The following is a 17,594-nucleotide window of genomic DNA, read 5'->3' on the forward strand; positions in this document are numbered from 1 at the left end:
TCTGTATAGCTCCCCTATGGGCACAGAATAAACTGTGTAGAAACACCGTAAGACTGACTATTGCCACACTACAAATGAGACGACAACCATCATGAATGTGAATATGTGGAATTTATGCTGTCACTCTAGTTATGCTAATGTCATCTCTCATGTCTTGTATGTCATGTGTAAATAAATATCAAATGGGAATAGATCACTTGACCTGAGTAACAGGGTTTGCAAAATTCATGTAGTATACCGATAAAAAACCATCATTCACGTACAAAAGTCGGAAAAGTGGTATACCTTGATTCTCCGCTCTCTTTAGTAACCTGACAGCATCATCCTTGGGTTAGTTTTGTATGCTTCCTCCATCCGGAGGTGAACCACTGGTTATTGCAGTAGTGATCAAGGAAGGGTGGGAGTGTAGTGGTGAATCCCAATTTGAAATTACTCTGCAATCATGGTGGTACAACCCGGGACCCCCTCGAGTGCCTTTTCTGTGGCAGTGACGGTGTTTCAGCAGGGGCGGAGCAGTTACCGATTTCCCGTCAGCAGTGACAATGGCAGCTCCTCTGTGAAGACGGGCCCACGCATAGATCCTGTGGGGTGCCGGAGGACGAGGCAGCAGAGCTCAGGGGCTCGACTGGTGTGGTTACATGCTGTCGGCAGCCAGTAGTGAATGAGACATCACAGTGTACACGCCAGCGGGACTTCCTGCTTACTCCCTCAGGCCCACGGAGGAGACGGACTGCGACCAGGCATCCACACGAGGCGGTGAGGATCGCGGATCATCCCAACCAGAGCCCAAGCCGTGAGAGAGCAAGGTCCGAGGTTTCCAGAGGCCCACCTGTTCCGAGGCGCATGCGCAGTACCAAGTTCACGCAGTATCAAGTTTCCGAGGCCTTCAAGTTCTGCTTCCCGGTGAGTACCGCTATTGGGAACGCATAAAGATTCAAGACGGGTTCATTTATTTGAGCTCGGTAAAGACGTGTTCGTTCATACGGGCAAGGTAAAGACGGGTCCATTTCGGTGGGCACGGTAAAGACGTGTCTCTTTATGAGATCGGTATGGTTGTACTGTATTCCAGTGCATAAAGTTAACTGTTTTCAAGTTCATGTTTTTCCCCATGTATCAGTTAGAAAGTATCTGTTTTAGTGTTTTAGAGTTGTAGTGTGAATGGTTGTTTCAGTCAGACTATTTTTGTGTGTATTGTGTTTTCGTTAAATTGGTTGATAAAGTTGAAACCAACGTTTCAACATGCCACTGTTTTCGAAATTACGTCAGATAGGGACCAGGAAAGGAATACTCGAAGAGTCAGTTCCCGTCCCGCCTAGAGACACACCTGGTCATTACATGTACAATAAACACGGGCTAGATGCCATATTGTTTTTAGACTTATGGGTAGATTACACGAAGGATTTAGAAGAGAAGTACAGATGGCCTGCCTCAGGAACATGGGATTCTGAATGCATTATGAAAGTAGAGGAAGCGCTATGGAAAAGGAAAGCAAGACCGTCACAGAAAGATGCCATTGAGTTATGGCGTAAAGAAGCGCATAGGAGGGCAGAGAAAGAATTCCACCAAGCAGAGAGAAGTAAACAAGCAGCGGAAAAAGCCAAAGAAAAAGAACTGCGGGAGGAGGGGGAACGGGTCAAGGCAGAACAGGCTGATAGAGAAAGAAATGCCCTCGTTGCTGGTATTTATCCCGTCCTCTCAGAAGAACTAGCTAGAGTGACACCCTCAGAAATACCCCGTAGGTCGCGTACGCCACCACCAGTACCCTTTAGAGTACGTAGAACGAAGCCGACAGCATCAGAGGCTTTTATTTCCTCCTATCTAGAAGAGCCCGCACCGGACTACGTAAACGCAGATTTCCCTCCGCCCCCATCAGCGGCTCAGCTCCAACAGCTCCAGCAGATCGTGAAAGACGACGTAGGGCTAGGGGCGGTAGGGGGAGGGGGGCCACCGCTAGGGCCACCGCCAACGCCACGAACACCGCTAGGGCCACCATCAACGCCAACGCAAACAGCAACGCCATATAAGTTTTCTGTAGATGTAGCAATTCCACGTTGTATATACGATCCAGTACCAGGAAAGGGTTCAATGCTCGTGTTTTCACTAAGATTAAGAAAAGCCGTCGACTATTTGGTCACATTACCAGACATGAAGGAACACCTAGATAAAATATACCATTTCATTAGAACGGGGGAGGGACCCGAGTGTATAGAAGAGGCCATGGAACACAGAAAGGTGGAGGTTAAGAACTACATCCTACGTTTTATGATTAACTGTCTGATCAGGGAACAAGACCAACCAGACGGAGATGTAAAGAGAGGTCTGATAGAATGGAGTGACAACATAGATGCCGGTCGGCATGATAAGACAGGGACAGACAGATAGCATGACGATGAAAATACGAAAGGAAATATTAGCAATACACAGAATGTCATCTGACGAGAAGGGTGAGTCATCATCGGAGGAGTCAGAAAACGAGGCGAAGGACAAAATGAATTATGTAGGCAAAGCACGACAGTTTGACAGGCCCAAGTGCCTCGACTACCGTAAACAGGGACAGGCTATAAAAGAAAGATATTCCCTTGAAAATCTGTTCCAAGCTACTGAAAAAGCCCTGAAACGACGGATAGAGAGTGAGCAATCCCACACCCCACACGAAAAGGAATTAGTCCGGTCAGCCGTCCAGTGGGTGTCCAAATCTAACATATATAGCAATGATATAGTGGCTCAGACTTTCTTGAGCCTTCCGCCGAACGAACAGCGTTTGGCCGGTATTTACATGGTTCAACATTTGATACCGTTGTATGAGAGTCAATATTCTGATCCTGGTCACTTGTATAAATTACTGGACGATATACTTCTAGAGAGATGGACAGGCCTAGGTACTGACTTAATTAATGTTATTCTGGACCAACGACATAAGTACTTAAATTCTCTGACCACATGCATGCTTCCCGCCCCACACCACGACAGAAAGAACCTATACATAGACAGACTGAACCCCCTACGAGAGGTACATCCCGTCAAAAATGCAGCGGGTGAGCTTCAGCGAGTGTATGTTTACACACCCTTGACGAAATTAGAAATACTGGAAATGAAAAAGATGCTGCCCTGCCATGATAAAGACCCGGGGGGGGTTCACCGAGAATTAAAAGACATTCTCCGCATAGGAGATTACACGTACGCTGACATTCTGAAACTATTGAAAGTACTGTTGCCTGCTGGTATTTATGAAAACCTTAAGGAAAAAGACTGGGAGGTGGGAGAGAAAAAGTTAAGTTGGGCGGAATTGGAAACAGAGGATAAAGGCAGGCACCCGGGTGTTGGTCTTGGGGACAAAGCTAAAAAACTACCTGAACTCCTGATACAGGTTTTGCCGAGACTATTGATTACTAAAAAGGAAGACTGGGATGCTATTTCAGCCAGTAAACAGAAACAAGACGAGGACACAAGTGATTTCTATTCTAGATTCGAGAAATGTTTTTCTATTAATAGTGGCCTTAAGCCCAGTAGTGAGTCGTATCCACATCTTTTCGTGAGCAAATTAGTAGAGAATTCCTTACCCCAGATCAAGAATAGAGTACTGAAGGTTGAGAGTACTTGGCAAACAAATAGCCCTTCACAAATGTTGCAAATGCTACAATATCACCAGAACAGAATTAGAGAAGAGCAGGATCATGAAAAGAGACGTATGAAAGAGACGAAAATGAAAGTGCTGGTTGCCCAAACGGTGCCGGCAAATACGAACAAAAATGGCACGACACTTGTTAAAGGGAAATGTAATTATTGCAAACAGCAAGGTCACTTTGTAAAAGATTGTGCTGTCCTGAAACACAATATAGCTACAGGCAGAACCAAAGAACGACCACACGTTCCTAGGCAGAATAGCACCCCACAGAACACGCAACAGACAGTAGCAAATTTTCCACCCCCACCACCGCCTGTTAATGCCCCGACACAAATGTATCAGTACACGCAGTCAGACTATCCAGAATACCAACAGTTCTCATGAAACAGCCTAGAGAGGGAAGTTGGCTTGCCCCTTATTGAGGTTCCTGTAGATCAAGAGGGTCCCTATGTACATAGTCGTGTATTGGGAAAGGACAGAAAATTTCTGATTGACACAGGGGCGAGCAGAACTACCATCAGCCATGACGAGGTTCCAGGGGCACCCCTTTCAGGCTCACAGAATGTTTCCCTGGGATTTTCAGGAAAGCCTATTGTTAATGAAGTATCGAAACCAGTTTCCCTAGGAGTTGGTCCATTGTCACGTACCACAGACTTGCTACTTACTAAGTCATGTCCAGAAAACTTACTTGGCATAAAGACATTAAAAGAACTAGGAGCAGTTATATGTCATGTCCAGAAAACTTACTTGGCATAAAGACATTAAAAGAACTAGGAGCAGTTATATCTTGTTCTCCGGAAGGAGTACGACTGTTCTTACGTGATTTTAAGGGACATTATGTGTTGAAGGATTTCGACCACAGACTCCAGAATGTACCACAGCACCTATGGGCACAAGGTCCGACTGACGTAGGTTACATGCACATTACACCACACCGTGTCACTACCATCCAATCCACGCCTTTTTCTGCACAGATCTTCGCTAATCTCGTCTTAAGTGTTATCTGATCATACAGCATCATTTGTTTGTCTTTTCTCTTTCGTATACGTGGATGGGGGATACAGGCAGTGGCACACAGGCCGCAAATCGCCGGGCCACACTGCAGACAGAGACAGCAGACGAATATCATAAGCAGTATCATTCCTAGGAACGACAACAAGCCGCAGAACGAATGGCGGGCAGAAATTATTGTGGGCACGTTCAGCTGTACCTATGGCTGCCAGGGTGATGACGCAAGGCCCCGGCTTTGGGGCCTAGATGAAGACGGAAGCGGACGCGAATGCTGCAGTGCTTACGGAGGATCCAGGTGCAGGCCTACGCCTGTGAAGGTACTCGCTGGTAGACGGAGGCAACCGCTGTCATGTACTGCTGCTGTGGTTAGGCGGGGAGTGCTCGTGCCGGACCGAGTGACGGGAGGTGCAGGTGCGGCCCAGAAGAGATATCATACTGGGGTCCTGTCTAGAGGCGGTACAGAAGTGACGGGCCCCAATTTATAGGACTGAGCCAAGTTGGAGACTGTATTGACCCCCCACTACTGGTCGCTAGTGCCGGCGGCTGTGGGGCAGGAACCGCGGCGATTGTGGACACAACCTGTTGGTGGTTCAAGCACCTGAGGACATATGTAAGGTCCCGGCTTTGAGGCCTTGGCCGGTACGAGCGCAGCCGCGGCCTTGGAGACCGCCTGGGAGCCTTTGTGCATTGATCTAGGCCCACAGGGACACACTGCCCTAATTGAAACTGCACACTGCCACTTCTTTGGGCTGTGGCTTTGTAGGGCATAAGGGAAGGACATACATAACGCTGCCAGACTGAGGAGACCCAGCTGATGACATGCTGGGAGCGACCGGGTTGGGGGCATAGGGAAGTAGGGGACCCTGCTTCTGCACTGGCATAAGGAGGACGACTGAGCGCGACGAGGGCTCTGCGCTCGTGTTTGCTGGTGATGACCTTTCACTCCCTCCTAGGCCCTGACACATAATATTGCTGGCCCGGACGAGACTTGAAGTGCCTATGGCGAAATGTGATGAGCTACGCTGCCTACCTCGTGGAGTGACAGTAGCTAATGTGACCTATGACCCGCTGGCTTGACAGTTGCAATGGTTAGTGAGAGTAGAGGGTAATCAGGAAAGAATAGACGACAACAAGAACTCTGGTTTGACCCCCCCTAGGTGCTTGCTGAGATCGGTGCTGAGCCCACGGCTCTTATATGGGACTGCGCTTGTGAGTCGGAAAGGGTCCCAGAAAGGGGGCCGCTGGAGGAGGTCGTACACACTGAACTAACTCTTAAAAACTGTTTTGGAGGAGAAAAGTCGTGCCCTTCCTGTGACAAAGAGACAGAGCTGAGACCACGAGGTGATGGTCGCATTTGGCTCTGATCGCTCCTAGTGCCCTAAAGGCAGGATCGCTGAAGATAGGCCAGCATGGCGACCGGGGGACGTGGCCTAAGGGGGAACCCCCAGAAAGAATTGGCAAAATTTGCGTGGTCAAAGTCTGGAGATGAAGGAGATTCCCCAAGATCTGAAAAAAAAATGACACGGCAACATCTGCGCAGATCACAGTGCCTACTCTCCAGGATTTCATGGCAACTATCAGTGGAGTGCGATCATCAGTGGATTCGGCTACGGTGGAGGTCTCGCTACTCCGGCCGACTTCCGTAAGATGGATGAGAAGGTTCTTAAACTGAAAATTGTCACCAATGCCCTGCAAACAGACACCTCTGAATTGCAATCACAGATGCTTGACCTACAGAGGAAACAGGAGAGGATGTTGCAGCAACTCGATGATTATGAAGGTTGTGCCCGTCGTAATAATATTCGAATCTTAGGAGTTCCGGAAAGGGCTGAGGGGCCAGCAGCGGATTTATATGTGGAGGACCTTATCACGAAGCACCTCAAGCCAGCGAAACTCTCCAACTACTTTTCAATCGAAAGGGCGCATAGGGTGCCTGGTGGAAGACCAAGACCTGGAGAGCCCCCCGGGACCCATTATTGCACGGGTGTTCAACTACCACGATAGAGACATTATCCTACAGACGGCGTGCTCAAACCCTTCCTTGAAAAGAGAGAACTATGAGGTAGCCCTCTATCCTGATTTCACGGCCAAGGTTCAAACTCAAAGACGCAGTTACCAAGTGGTGAAGAAGGAACTAAGGGACAGAGAGATAAAATACGCAATGTTGTTTCCTGAACGTCTGAGGGTCGAATCTGACGGCAAGTCCTGGTTTTTTGATTCCCCGTCGGCAGTCTGGGAATGGATGGAGGGCTGGTCCACGGTGAGAAATCAGAGGTGAGATCGCCAAGGCAGGTCGAGCCAGCGCAGAGAGGACCCAGTAGAGACAGTCCACAATGTCCCGACAAACAGCTCTAGCCACCTTGAAGAACAGGACTAATGGACATGGGCAGTAGGACCAGGACAACCCACGTTGAAACGTCTGATTGAATGCAAGTAGTGGTACCGGAAGGAGGGGGGGTGGGGTGATGCTATTTACTGTGTGATTTGCTGACAAAGGGTTCCTGAAGTTATGCTGTGAACTGATTAAACGCTTTGATGTGTTTTAGTGGGAACGCCGTAAAAAGTGGATGGCTATATTTCCAGTTCTATATGATTTGATTCGCAGGGAGGGGGAGAAGCTCTACCCCGGTTATTTTTGGCATTTTGGGGAGGAGGAGAAGCACTCTGCCGAGTTTGGGGGTGGGTAGTTTTGAATCCACGGGCAGGGAGGCAGGGACGGGGGAGGAAGTTGGGGAGGGGGGGACGGAGATTGTATCTTGGTTACTTGGTTCATTGATGATTTGGTTGCTACAATAGGACGATTGAGTGACTTCACGAAGAAATAATTGTTCATTAAATTATTGGCTTTCATACACCGAAACTGTGAAATGGCTGTACTGTTTGTTGAACGACAATTGCTAGGTACTCAGGTTTACACATTATCTTATTCAGACATAACCCGAAGGAGGGAACGAGGGGTGACACACAGACATGGGGCAGGATACTAAACGACGCTTGACCGTAATGCCCTGGAATGTGAACGGGATGGGAGACAAGATCAAGAGGGGGATAGTACAACAATACCTGCAGAGACACTCACCTGATGTGGTCTTATTGCAGGAAACCCATTTGGTGAGTCGCAAATCTAAGGCCCTAACTAGAAGGGGATAATCACTTTTGGCACATGCAGACTATACTACTAGTTCCAGGGGTACAGCAATATTAGTTAAAAAGACTACACCCCTCATTATACACAAGATGTGGATAAACACGGCAGGCCGCTATGCGGGGGTGGAGGCTCAGTGGGAAGGGAAGGATCTTAATCTGATCTCGGTCTACCTACCACCTGCTCTGGGCAAAACGGCGCTGGAGGACTTGGGTACCAAACTGACGGGTCTACGGGACGGTGGGCTGACCATGGGAGGAGGCTACAATATGACATTAGATGACACTTGTAGTGAAGGAAGTCCACCCAGGAAGGTTGTATTTCAGGATGCTTTATTCATAATGATAACAAGTAGTCAGGTACAGGACATCATGCAGTTATGTGGTAGATAAGAGCCCCACCAGGAGCTGCCTGTCAGTTTCTCAGCCCATGACCAACTGTCAGTCGGCCTCTCTCACTCCCAACACTCCGAGGTATCATCAGACTCCAACATTCCAATGAGTCAGAGCACAGGCACTGGCTGAGCAGGGGAGGTAAAACACCTTACAGTATAATATGCAGGATACTACAACACTATTTACCGTAGCCCACCTAAACCCCATGAAAAGGCTAATAACCTGCAGTCCGACTTTGTACAGGCACTGGGCCTCGCAGACGTGGGTCAAGCACTTCATCCCACCTACACAATGTTTACCCTTTTCTCTAATGCCCATCGTAGTCTATCGCGTATTGACTGCTTCCTTACACATTTGTCCTCGGTGGGAAACTTTGCCCAATATAAAGGGCTGCCTAGTGGGTACTGCGCGAGTGCTTCACATGTCCTCCGAAATTTGGCCTGCCCGCTTGGTTCCATGCTACCCCATTAGAGATTTGGGTAACCACATTTCCTACAGACCTCTCCACAGAAGAAATTGGCACGGCTCTGGGGCAACTTAAATCAGGAAAGGCTATGGGGCCTAACGGAGTTCTGGTGGAGTTTCTGAAGGCTAGAGCCCGTTTACCTATACCACATCTGAAATCCATGTATGAAGAGAGATTGGAAAAGGGCCAGCTGCCCTTAGACCAGCGCCTCACCACTACTGTAGTTATTTATAAACAAGGAAAACCAAGTGATCATTGCAGCTCCTGTAGGCCAATCTCATTGATAAATGCGGAGACGAAGATTTTGGCGAAAGTCTTTGCGAATAGATTGGTGACAGTTATTACCTACTTACTCCACCCAGATCAGTCTGGCTTTATACCAGGGCGTAACATGGCTCTCAACTTGAGACGGGTACACAACGTCCTGGCTAGGCGACAATATATAGATGAAGCCGCGCAATATTATCCCTAGACGCCTCTATGGCGTTCGACTCCATAGATTGGTCATATTTATTCGAGGTTTTGCAAAGGGCAGGGCTAGGCCCCAAATTTGTAGCTTGGGTACGCCTCTTATATACAGGGGTATTAGGACAGGTGAAAGTGAACGGTTTTACCTCCCGGACGTTCGAACTCCGGAGTGGTACGAGACAGGGATGCCCGTTATGCCAGCTGATCTTTTCCCTCGTACTGGAACCACTTGCGAACTGGATACGTAGAGACGTAATGGTGCGTGGCATGCGCTGGGCGAATGATGTGGAAGACCGCATAACGCTCTATGCGGACGATATCCTTCTTTACTTGTCATACCCATATAGATCGATCAGGGTTGTCCTGGACATTTTCATGAACTTTGGTAAATACTCTGGGTTTACAATAAACTGGTGCCAATCAGTTCTTTTCATACTGAAAGGAGAGGTGCCGCTTCTCCCAGCACAGTGTGAGAAAACGGTTGCCACAGACGGTTTTCGCTATTTGGGGATCTTTGTTACCTCAGACCCAGCCTGTTTTTACGACTCAAATCTGGCCCCGCCTCTGGCTCTGCGTGCAGATGTTAAACTTTGGAGGACCCTACCCTTGACACTAGTAGGGAGGGTGGATCTATTTAAGATGCTGGCCTTTCCTCGATTCCTCTATGTTCTCCAGAATTGCCCCTACAATGTCCCGGATTCGTATTTCAGAGCGGTTGAGGGTGAGATCAATACGCTGCTATGGGATGGAAAGGCCCGTAGGATTGCTAGGCAGAAACTGACAAAAATTTGGTATGATGGGGGCATAGCCCTCCCAGACCTGCAGCGCTATTACTGGGCGGCGCATCTGGTGACTGTTAACCATTGGATATATTACCCTCCAGACGACCCAGCGTATGCCCTGATAGATTTCAGACTGACCGCTCAGGTTACTTAGGTGCTCTATATACCACCAATAAGAAAAATAAAGGGAAGTTTTTTGGGCTGACTAAACACACGCTTGATATTTGGCGCATAGTCACGTCTCGACTGGGCAGGACAGACTCACTATCGTTGGCCACGCCACTTTGGTTTGCTCAGAAGCTGGGGAGGCTAGGGTATCAGCCTGGGTTTGATAAGTGGGACCTCACTGGGATGTCCACAGTGGGAGATTTGGTTAAAAAGGGAGCGATACTGACTTTTAGTGAGCTCCAGGGCAAATATCAGCTGGCTCAGGGGGAAATCTACCGATACCTACAAAGTAGACATGCGTTACTGGCAGCCTTTCCGTCCTTAAAGGACATACCGGAATCTTCCCCTCTGGAAGACCGCCTGCTTGATGGTCCTTTCAGATCGAAGGCGATCTCCTTAACATATAAAAAGTTGAGCAACAACCTTCCGGATACCCTCCCGAAACTCAGTGAACGTTGGCAATATGATAAAGGCCTTATAGAGGACGAAGACTGGCAATCAGCACTGATGTCCTCCAACTTAGAATACTGCACCCCTCATACATAACAGGGACAGTTTGGGCAAAAATAGAGGCTAAACCTGATGATAGATGTGGAAGGGGGTGTGGCCAGCAAGACACATTTTACCACACCTTGTGGACTTGCCCCAAGGTACGCCCCATGGGAGGGAGCCACGACACATATGTCCACTGCAGTTGGGAAAGAAAAAACTCTAACCCCACAACTCGGACTACTAAACATTTGGGAGGCCACGGACTTAACAGACATCGAACAACAGTTTACTGCATTGGGTTACACAATGGTGAAGAGAGACGTGGCTAGGGGTTGGTGGGACAAAAACCCGCCCTGTGTCACCGTGTGGGGCAAAGAAATGGACCGGTGTATGCTGGAGGAGGAGGTATATAAGGCAAGGGGGTGCCCTAAGAAATGGGATAGGAAGTTGTCCCATTGGAACAAATACAGGGGAGATATATGTGTGTCGCCCACGGCCGAAATGGAAATGGAGAGATTGATGGGAGATGTGTCCTGAGGGTTATTGACTGATACTGACCTGTAATTTTTTGATGATGCTATGCAATGTGTCATTCAATCATGTACTGTACTACTGTGATTATTTTCAATAAACAAAGTTTAACCCCTTCAGCGCAGCGCAAATTTTCGCGCTGTGGTGAAGGTTCTAATGAGCGGGCAGGGCCATGATGGAGTGGTTCCATCATTAGCACAGCCCAACCGGCGCTCATGACGGAACCACTCCATCATGAGCACCGAAGGGGTTAAACATTTTTTTTAAAGAACGCATGTAAGCTTAATTACATGTAACAAAAAGCTACAAATATGATATAAAAAAAATTAATACATTTATAAATATTATTTATTTAAAAGGAGCAAATATTCACAAATTATTTAAAACAAATATATTTATGTAACTTCCTACCCTATAACCCCACACCAATAAAAAAAGACATCAACATTTCTATTTAAATGTATTTCCATAATTAACATAATTAATAATGAATTTAAAATATATTATGAATAAAAAAATGTATAAACATTATCTGCCCGCCATCCTATAGGATAACGGGACCGCCTGCCATAAGGGCGGGGGTCCCGTGCGGGGAATTAGGATGCGCCCGCCACAGTGGCAGGCGCATCCTGTATTTTTAACATTGCGGCGGCCGGTGCTGAATGCACCACCCGCCTCAATGTCAAAAATACATGTTGTGCGTTTCAAAGCACAAAGTGACTGGCACCGCGCGGTTCCTGCCACGTTGTCATTTGAAATGCACGCTGGTACCATAGGTACCCCCCATGTGCACCCCCGAGCCCCCGGAGTCCTTGGGGGCGCAACGGGCCCCCAAAGTAGACTCTGCATGCCTTTCCATGGCGACAATGCATCGGAAAATGCCCGTGGTATTATGGCTGACGGTGTCTGATAGACACCGCCACCATATAAACCCTTTTCCGCCCCGGTCGCCTTAAGCGGTGGACGGTCTATCCGCCGCGTACCCCCCAGCCATACTAATATCGCGGGGGGTCATTCCGGCAAGGATGGCGGGCGGATCGCCCCCGCCAGGCCGGCAGTGGCTGCCGCCGGCCTGGCGGGGGCGGTCCGCCCGCCATCCTAATTGGCCCTATAGTTTTCTGTCTGTATTTATCTGTAAAAATACGTAACAACGAAAAAACGGGAGCCTGTAAAGGTGCGATGAATGCCCTACGCGGTAATGGATGTTTCCCTTAAAATAGTTTCTCTTTTAACTTTCAACATGTACAATATAGCAGAAATAGCATTAGAAATCTCACCTTCTGCACCATAAAAACACTGCACAAGCTGAGAATATAAGTTTAAATTACTATCCTTGTAGGGACATAGAGGGGCTAGGACTGAAGCAATGTGGATATAAAGGATTTGAAGCAATAACAGCTAAAGGGTGCACAGTGGTAGCAGCCAATCAGTAGTATAGTGGCTTTGCCTAGGTTTTATATTCGGCAGATTAATATGTATGTATGTATGTATGTATAAATTGTTTTGTAACGCACACTGTTACTTGGGAGTATCCTGGCGCTGTGGAAAGGAGCAAAGGAGAACATACAAGGATCATCTTATGTCACACTTCTAAACAGGTGGGTTTTTAGATTTTTCTTGAACTGGGCTGCACATTGACTGGAACGCAGGTGAAAGGGGAGGGCGTTCCAGGCTCGAGCCGCTACAACAGCAATGGACTGGCCACCTAACCTGGGAAGGGTCATTTTAAATAGTGAAGATGACCTAAGTACTCTAGTGGGGGCGTAGAGAGTAAATCTCTTCTTCAGATAGGCCGGACCTTGGTCATGAGTGGCTCTGAATGAGAGTACTAGAGCTTTGAAAAGAATGCGTTGTGGAACTGGGAGCCACTGAAGGCTAGACATATGAGACGAACGCTCTTCCATCTCGGAACGTTAAAAAGGAGACGGACAGCGGCATTCTGAATGACCAGCAGACGCTTGACCAAGTAGGCAGGGATGCCGCTGAACAGGGAGGTCGCATAGTTCAACCTTGCTAAAATGAGTGCTCGAGCAACAGTCTCCCTAGCCTCTCTCGGAAGCAATGGAAAAAAAATTCTGAGCATTCTTAAGGTAGCAAAGCATGTCCCGGTTAGTTTCTTTATATGGTCCTCAAATCTGAGATCCTCCCCAAACCAGATCCCAAGGTTTTTCGCAGGGCCACCCATCACATTAGGACAGGGAATATTCGGGGGCCGCAATGAGATCTTGAAACTGAGAGGGAAGGAGCCATAAAAGAGGACCTCCGATTTATCCTCGTTGCATTTTAACTGGCCAAGGTTAGCCAACGAAACACTGAAGATAGACAAAGCTGGACCATTGCAGTGTCCAGATGGTCGTCTGGCCAGGTAAAGAGTAGCTGGGTATCATCAGCATACCCTATAATCTTAGCCCCATACTGTTCCGCTAGATAAACCAGGGGGGTGATGTGAATATTGAACAGTAGGGGACTAAGAGTAGATCCCTGTGGAACCCCAGTAAGGAGTGGTTTAGGCTCAGAGGCATGAGGTGGCATCCAGACCTGTTGTGTCCTGCCGGAAAGGAATGAGGACAACCAGGCGAGGGCATTGCTGCCAACACCAATTGTGGATAGCCTGGCAGTGAGGAGCGCATGGGGGACGGTGTCGAAGGCGGCAGAGAGATCCAATAAAATCAGGACCGCTCTGCCGCCCCCGTCCAGACACTCCCGGATCGACTCCGTCATCTCTACCAGCGCCGTCTCCATACTATAGGCCGCCCTGAAGCCTGATTGGGCTGGGTGCAAGGCATTAGAGGTCTCTACAAAGCTCTCCAATTGGCGAAAGACTACTTTCTCGCATATTTTTGCCAATGCAGGCAAAAGGGAAATGGGCCGGTAGTTTCCGGGGACATTAGCATCAAGGCCTGGTTTCTTCAAAAGCGGCAGAAGCTTTGCCTGCTTCCATTTAACAGGAACCACTGCCGAAGAAAGAGAAAGGTTCACTATCTGGGTGACATCCATATCAAATTACAAAACTAGTTTTCACATGAAAATAGCAGCCCTTCTTCAGGGCAGCAAGCTCCACACCAAAAATATGCCAGAGGCTGTTTATTGAAACACCTTTGTTATTTCAGGCTCAGGCATCACCACCATAGAGGACAGAACTGTATTCTTGCAGAACACAGTACCAATGGCCTTTACATGCAGAGAGATCTTTCACTTCTCTTCAGGGCCAACAAATTATTTTCCGGGCAGCAAATCCAATGACGCTTGTTCCACCTACACTGAGTGCAATGACCGGCAGTGTGATTTAATAACAACCGATGGCTGTTGGAGAAGCCAGTAGAGTGTACACCTTACAGATCCCAACTTTAAAGGGCGTGTGGGTACTTGTTTTGCTGGGGCAGAAGCCCCACCTATTTATGATGGCCTATTGTGCTGCCACCTCTAAACAATATCACTTTATGATAGCCTACCGTGCTGCCGACTCCAAACAATATCAATTTATGATAGCCTACCGTGCTGCCGACTCCAAACAATATCACTTTATGATGGCCTACTGTGCTGCCAACTCTAAACAATATCAATTTATGATAGCCTACCGTGCTGCCGACTCCAAACAATATCAATTTATGATAGCCTACCGTGCTGCCGACTCCAAACAATATCACTTTATGATGGCCTACCGTGCTGCCGACTCCAAACAATATCAATGTATGATGGCCTACAGTGCTGCCAACTCTAAACAATATCTTATTGAGAAGAGTAACCCTTAGCCCTCCTGGAACCCAGGTGATACAACTATCATGGAAAGCAGTGGTTCGAATCGGTATCATTCATCATCCTAATATAATTCTTCAGCAATAATCACTGTTTATTTAACGTATAGAACCAATAACATATCCATCACACCTTTCTTCTGAATGATGAGATGACAGTATTTTTCTGATAGTAAATACACAAAATGGTGCCCTTGACCAGGCATCTGTGTAAGACAGACAACTCACCAAGTGAAAACTAGGAAAGTGCAACATGGAAGCAGAAGTGAATACACTTTTGGGAGAAGAGCCGCTCAGCAGTTGACATGGTTTGCTAGTGACTGAAGTCCCTCAAGCAGCAGATGGAGGTGGACACCTGCTGTGCAGGCCTCAAAGACTAGCAAGCAGATGGATTGAGCGAGGCAACTCAACACCATGGACAAATAGTGGTGTTTTGTTTTATTACTGGGTGAATAGCAACGACATATCCACCGAACTATAAGGTTAACTGATCCCTTACGGCCACACTGACTGCCCAACAGCAAGGCGGTTGCATTGGTCATGGACTCTGAGCTTGCTTCAAAGACATGGAGGTCAAATCAATATGCCACCGAAAAGGTGAAATTGCTGGGTTCATTTAATTTTAAAACAAACCTGACTTGCCTCTTGAATCATTCCTGCAGCGCATTGTCACTGGTCCTTTGCCGTGCTCATATCCTCGCTGCAGCGGTTTGGGCGTACAACAGGCCACGATGAAACAATTGTGACCCTGAAACAGAAGAGAACATGGTGTTAACATTATCCACTGGGACACATGTGAACTCTCTGCTGTGGGTAAACAGCAAAGGGGTATTTGTGTTGCACATGTTTCAAAACATGAAAGTATGTAGCTGCATTGTACAGACACTCCACACAACCCTTTCACTTTATAGTGACAAACTGTGGCTGCACATGCACAGAACTCTAATGTGCACACAAACAGCATAGACATATCAATTGTCAAGCACCACCACCTACACAACAATCAATCTGTCGACTTGTAGAGCGTGACTTGTCACCCATGGGAGTATACAGGCGCAGGCAGGGTCCAGGGTCTTAGTTGAAGAGCCAGGTTTTTAGCATCCTACAGAACTCCTCTAGAGATGGGGTGGTCCTGAGGGGCAGTGGGGGCCGTTCCAGGCTTTGGCTGCGAGGTGGGAGAAGGAGGGGTATGCCCCAGGACGAGGGAGATAGAGAGGAGGTGTCCAGAGGATTTGCAGCCCACACACATGCACTGTAGGCAATCCACCTTTGGGAGCATTTCTGAGACCCCTACTTAATATCTCGGCCAAAGCATTGCTAAAGCAATGCCTTAGACGAGACCTAACAAGGGTATTGTGTTGGCTAACTAAAGGTTTAAAAGGTCCCAAAAGTGAGACCTATTGGCTATGCCATTGCTTGTTAGGACTTGTGACCTGTGAACAGGACCATAGAAACTGAACCTGTACCTGGAAATTGTGAAAGAAGCCGGTACGGGGGAAGCGTGAGGTAAAACGTGCAGTGAAATGTGAAAGTAACGAGGCCTGTGAACTGTGAAAGATTGCGTGACATCGAGGCCTGTGATCCAGAACACAAACTATCACAAACTTGATATTTGTATTCTAATGAGGACACAGGAAGAAAGCACGAAGAATGAATGACTCCAGTCAAGCATACATTATGTAAACTGCCACATCAGAGGTGGAGTGTCAACAATCTCCCATCTCTGACTGCAGAGGGATGACTCGCGCCCCCTCCTCGACGCGGAGATGAACCAGAGATGTGCAATGTCCCTTCAATAAAAGCACCAGCCGCAATCACTGCCCACAACAGCTCCACCACCCTTCCTCCTTTCTTATTGGCTTGAATCTTTGTCCGAACAACTTTTTACAGATAGTTAAAAAGAGAGGGGATTGTTTATTGAAGGTTTTAGGAACCTTCACCTACTGTCATGTGCGTTTGTTCCATCAAATGATTAAGGGGAGGGGAGGTTTGAGTTCAGGGTTGTAGGAAGGGGTGATGGGGGGAGGGGGTGAAAAAAGGAAGAGGAAGGAAAGAAAATGCCTGTGGAGGAAGTAAGGAGGTAAGAAAGGAAGGGCAGGGAGGAGTGGGTGATGGTTGCGGGAGGAAGAACTGGACAGGGCAGAAGGAAAGCTGTGCGATGGAAAGGACGGGAAAGATGAGACTGATGTGAAGGAGCAATAGGTGGAAATGAAGGGGATAAAAAGAGGCGTTAGAGAGAGGGGACAATGGGGAAGGAAGACTGAAAAGGAAAGAAAGCACAGTAAAGGAAGTGGTGGCCGGAGGGTGAAGTATGGAACGACAGAGCGAAAGGAAAGATGAAGGGACGAAGAACATATAATACTGAATAACCAAGCACAGCGAGAAGGGGAAACTGTAGAGCCCAATGGATGGAGTGTGTTTCTAACTCCAGAGTCCTGGACAGAGCGGGCCCAGCTCCGCGACCCCCTTATTAATTGAGAATAAAGTTGTTTTCTGCGATCTGTAACTTTACGACGACGGACACCGGCAGTGCCGTCTCACTTCGTATGTCATTGAAGCCAATCTCATGCTGTATTTGGATGATTATCTTGTTATTTGCTCCTTAATTACAACATATATTTTTTAAGAATCTGTTCTCGAGTTTTGTCTATCCCCGCCATCCCCGCTACCCCCACTCTGAGTGCAGCGTCGATAGCTTTTACCGCCTAACGTTCATAGATCTCCGACAAGCACACACTTGCTGTTACGACCTTGTG

At 47.8% G+C, this 17,594-nt stretch overlaps 1 protein-coding gene across 2 annotated transcripts in view; it reads right to left on the reverse strand.

Moving 5' to 3' along the window:
• LOC147700513 (uncharacterized) overlaps positions 1-17,594 on the reverse strand; it is a 240,773-nt gene that overhangs the window by 173,801 nt on the left and 49,378 nt on the right. For both annotated transcript variants that reach the window (XM_086929669.1, XM_086929666.1), the window contains exon 3: positions 15,481-15,586. The gene's annotated coding sequence lies outside the window, so the exon portion shown is untranslated. The remainder of the gene's footprint in view (positions 1-15,480; positions 15,587-17,594) is intronic.

This window comes from Lissotriton vulgaris, chromosome 7 (assembly GCF_964263255.1).
Source record: "Lissotriton vulgaris chromosome 7, aLisVul1.2, whole genome shotgun sequence".
Taxonomy (NCBI): Eukaryota; Metazoa; Chordata; class Amphibia; order Caudata; family Salamandridae; genus Lissotriton; species Lissotriton vulgaris.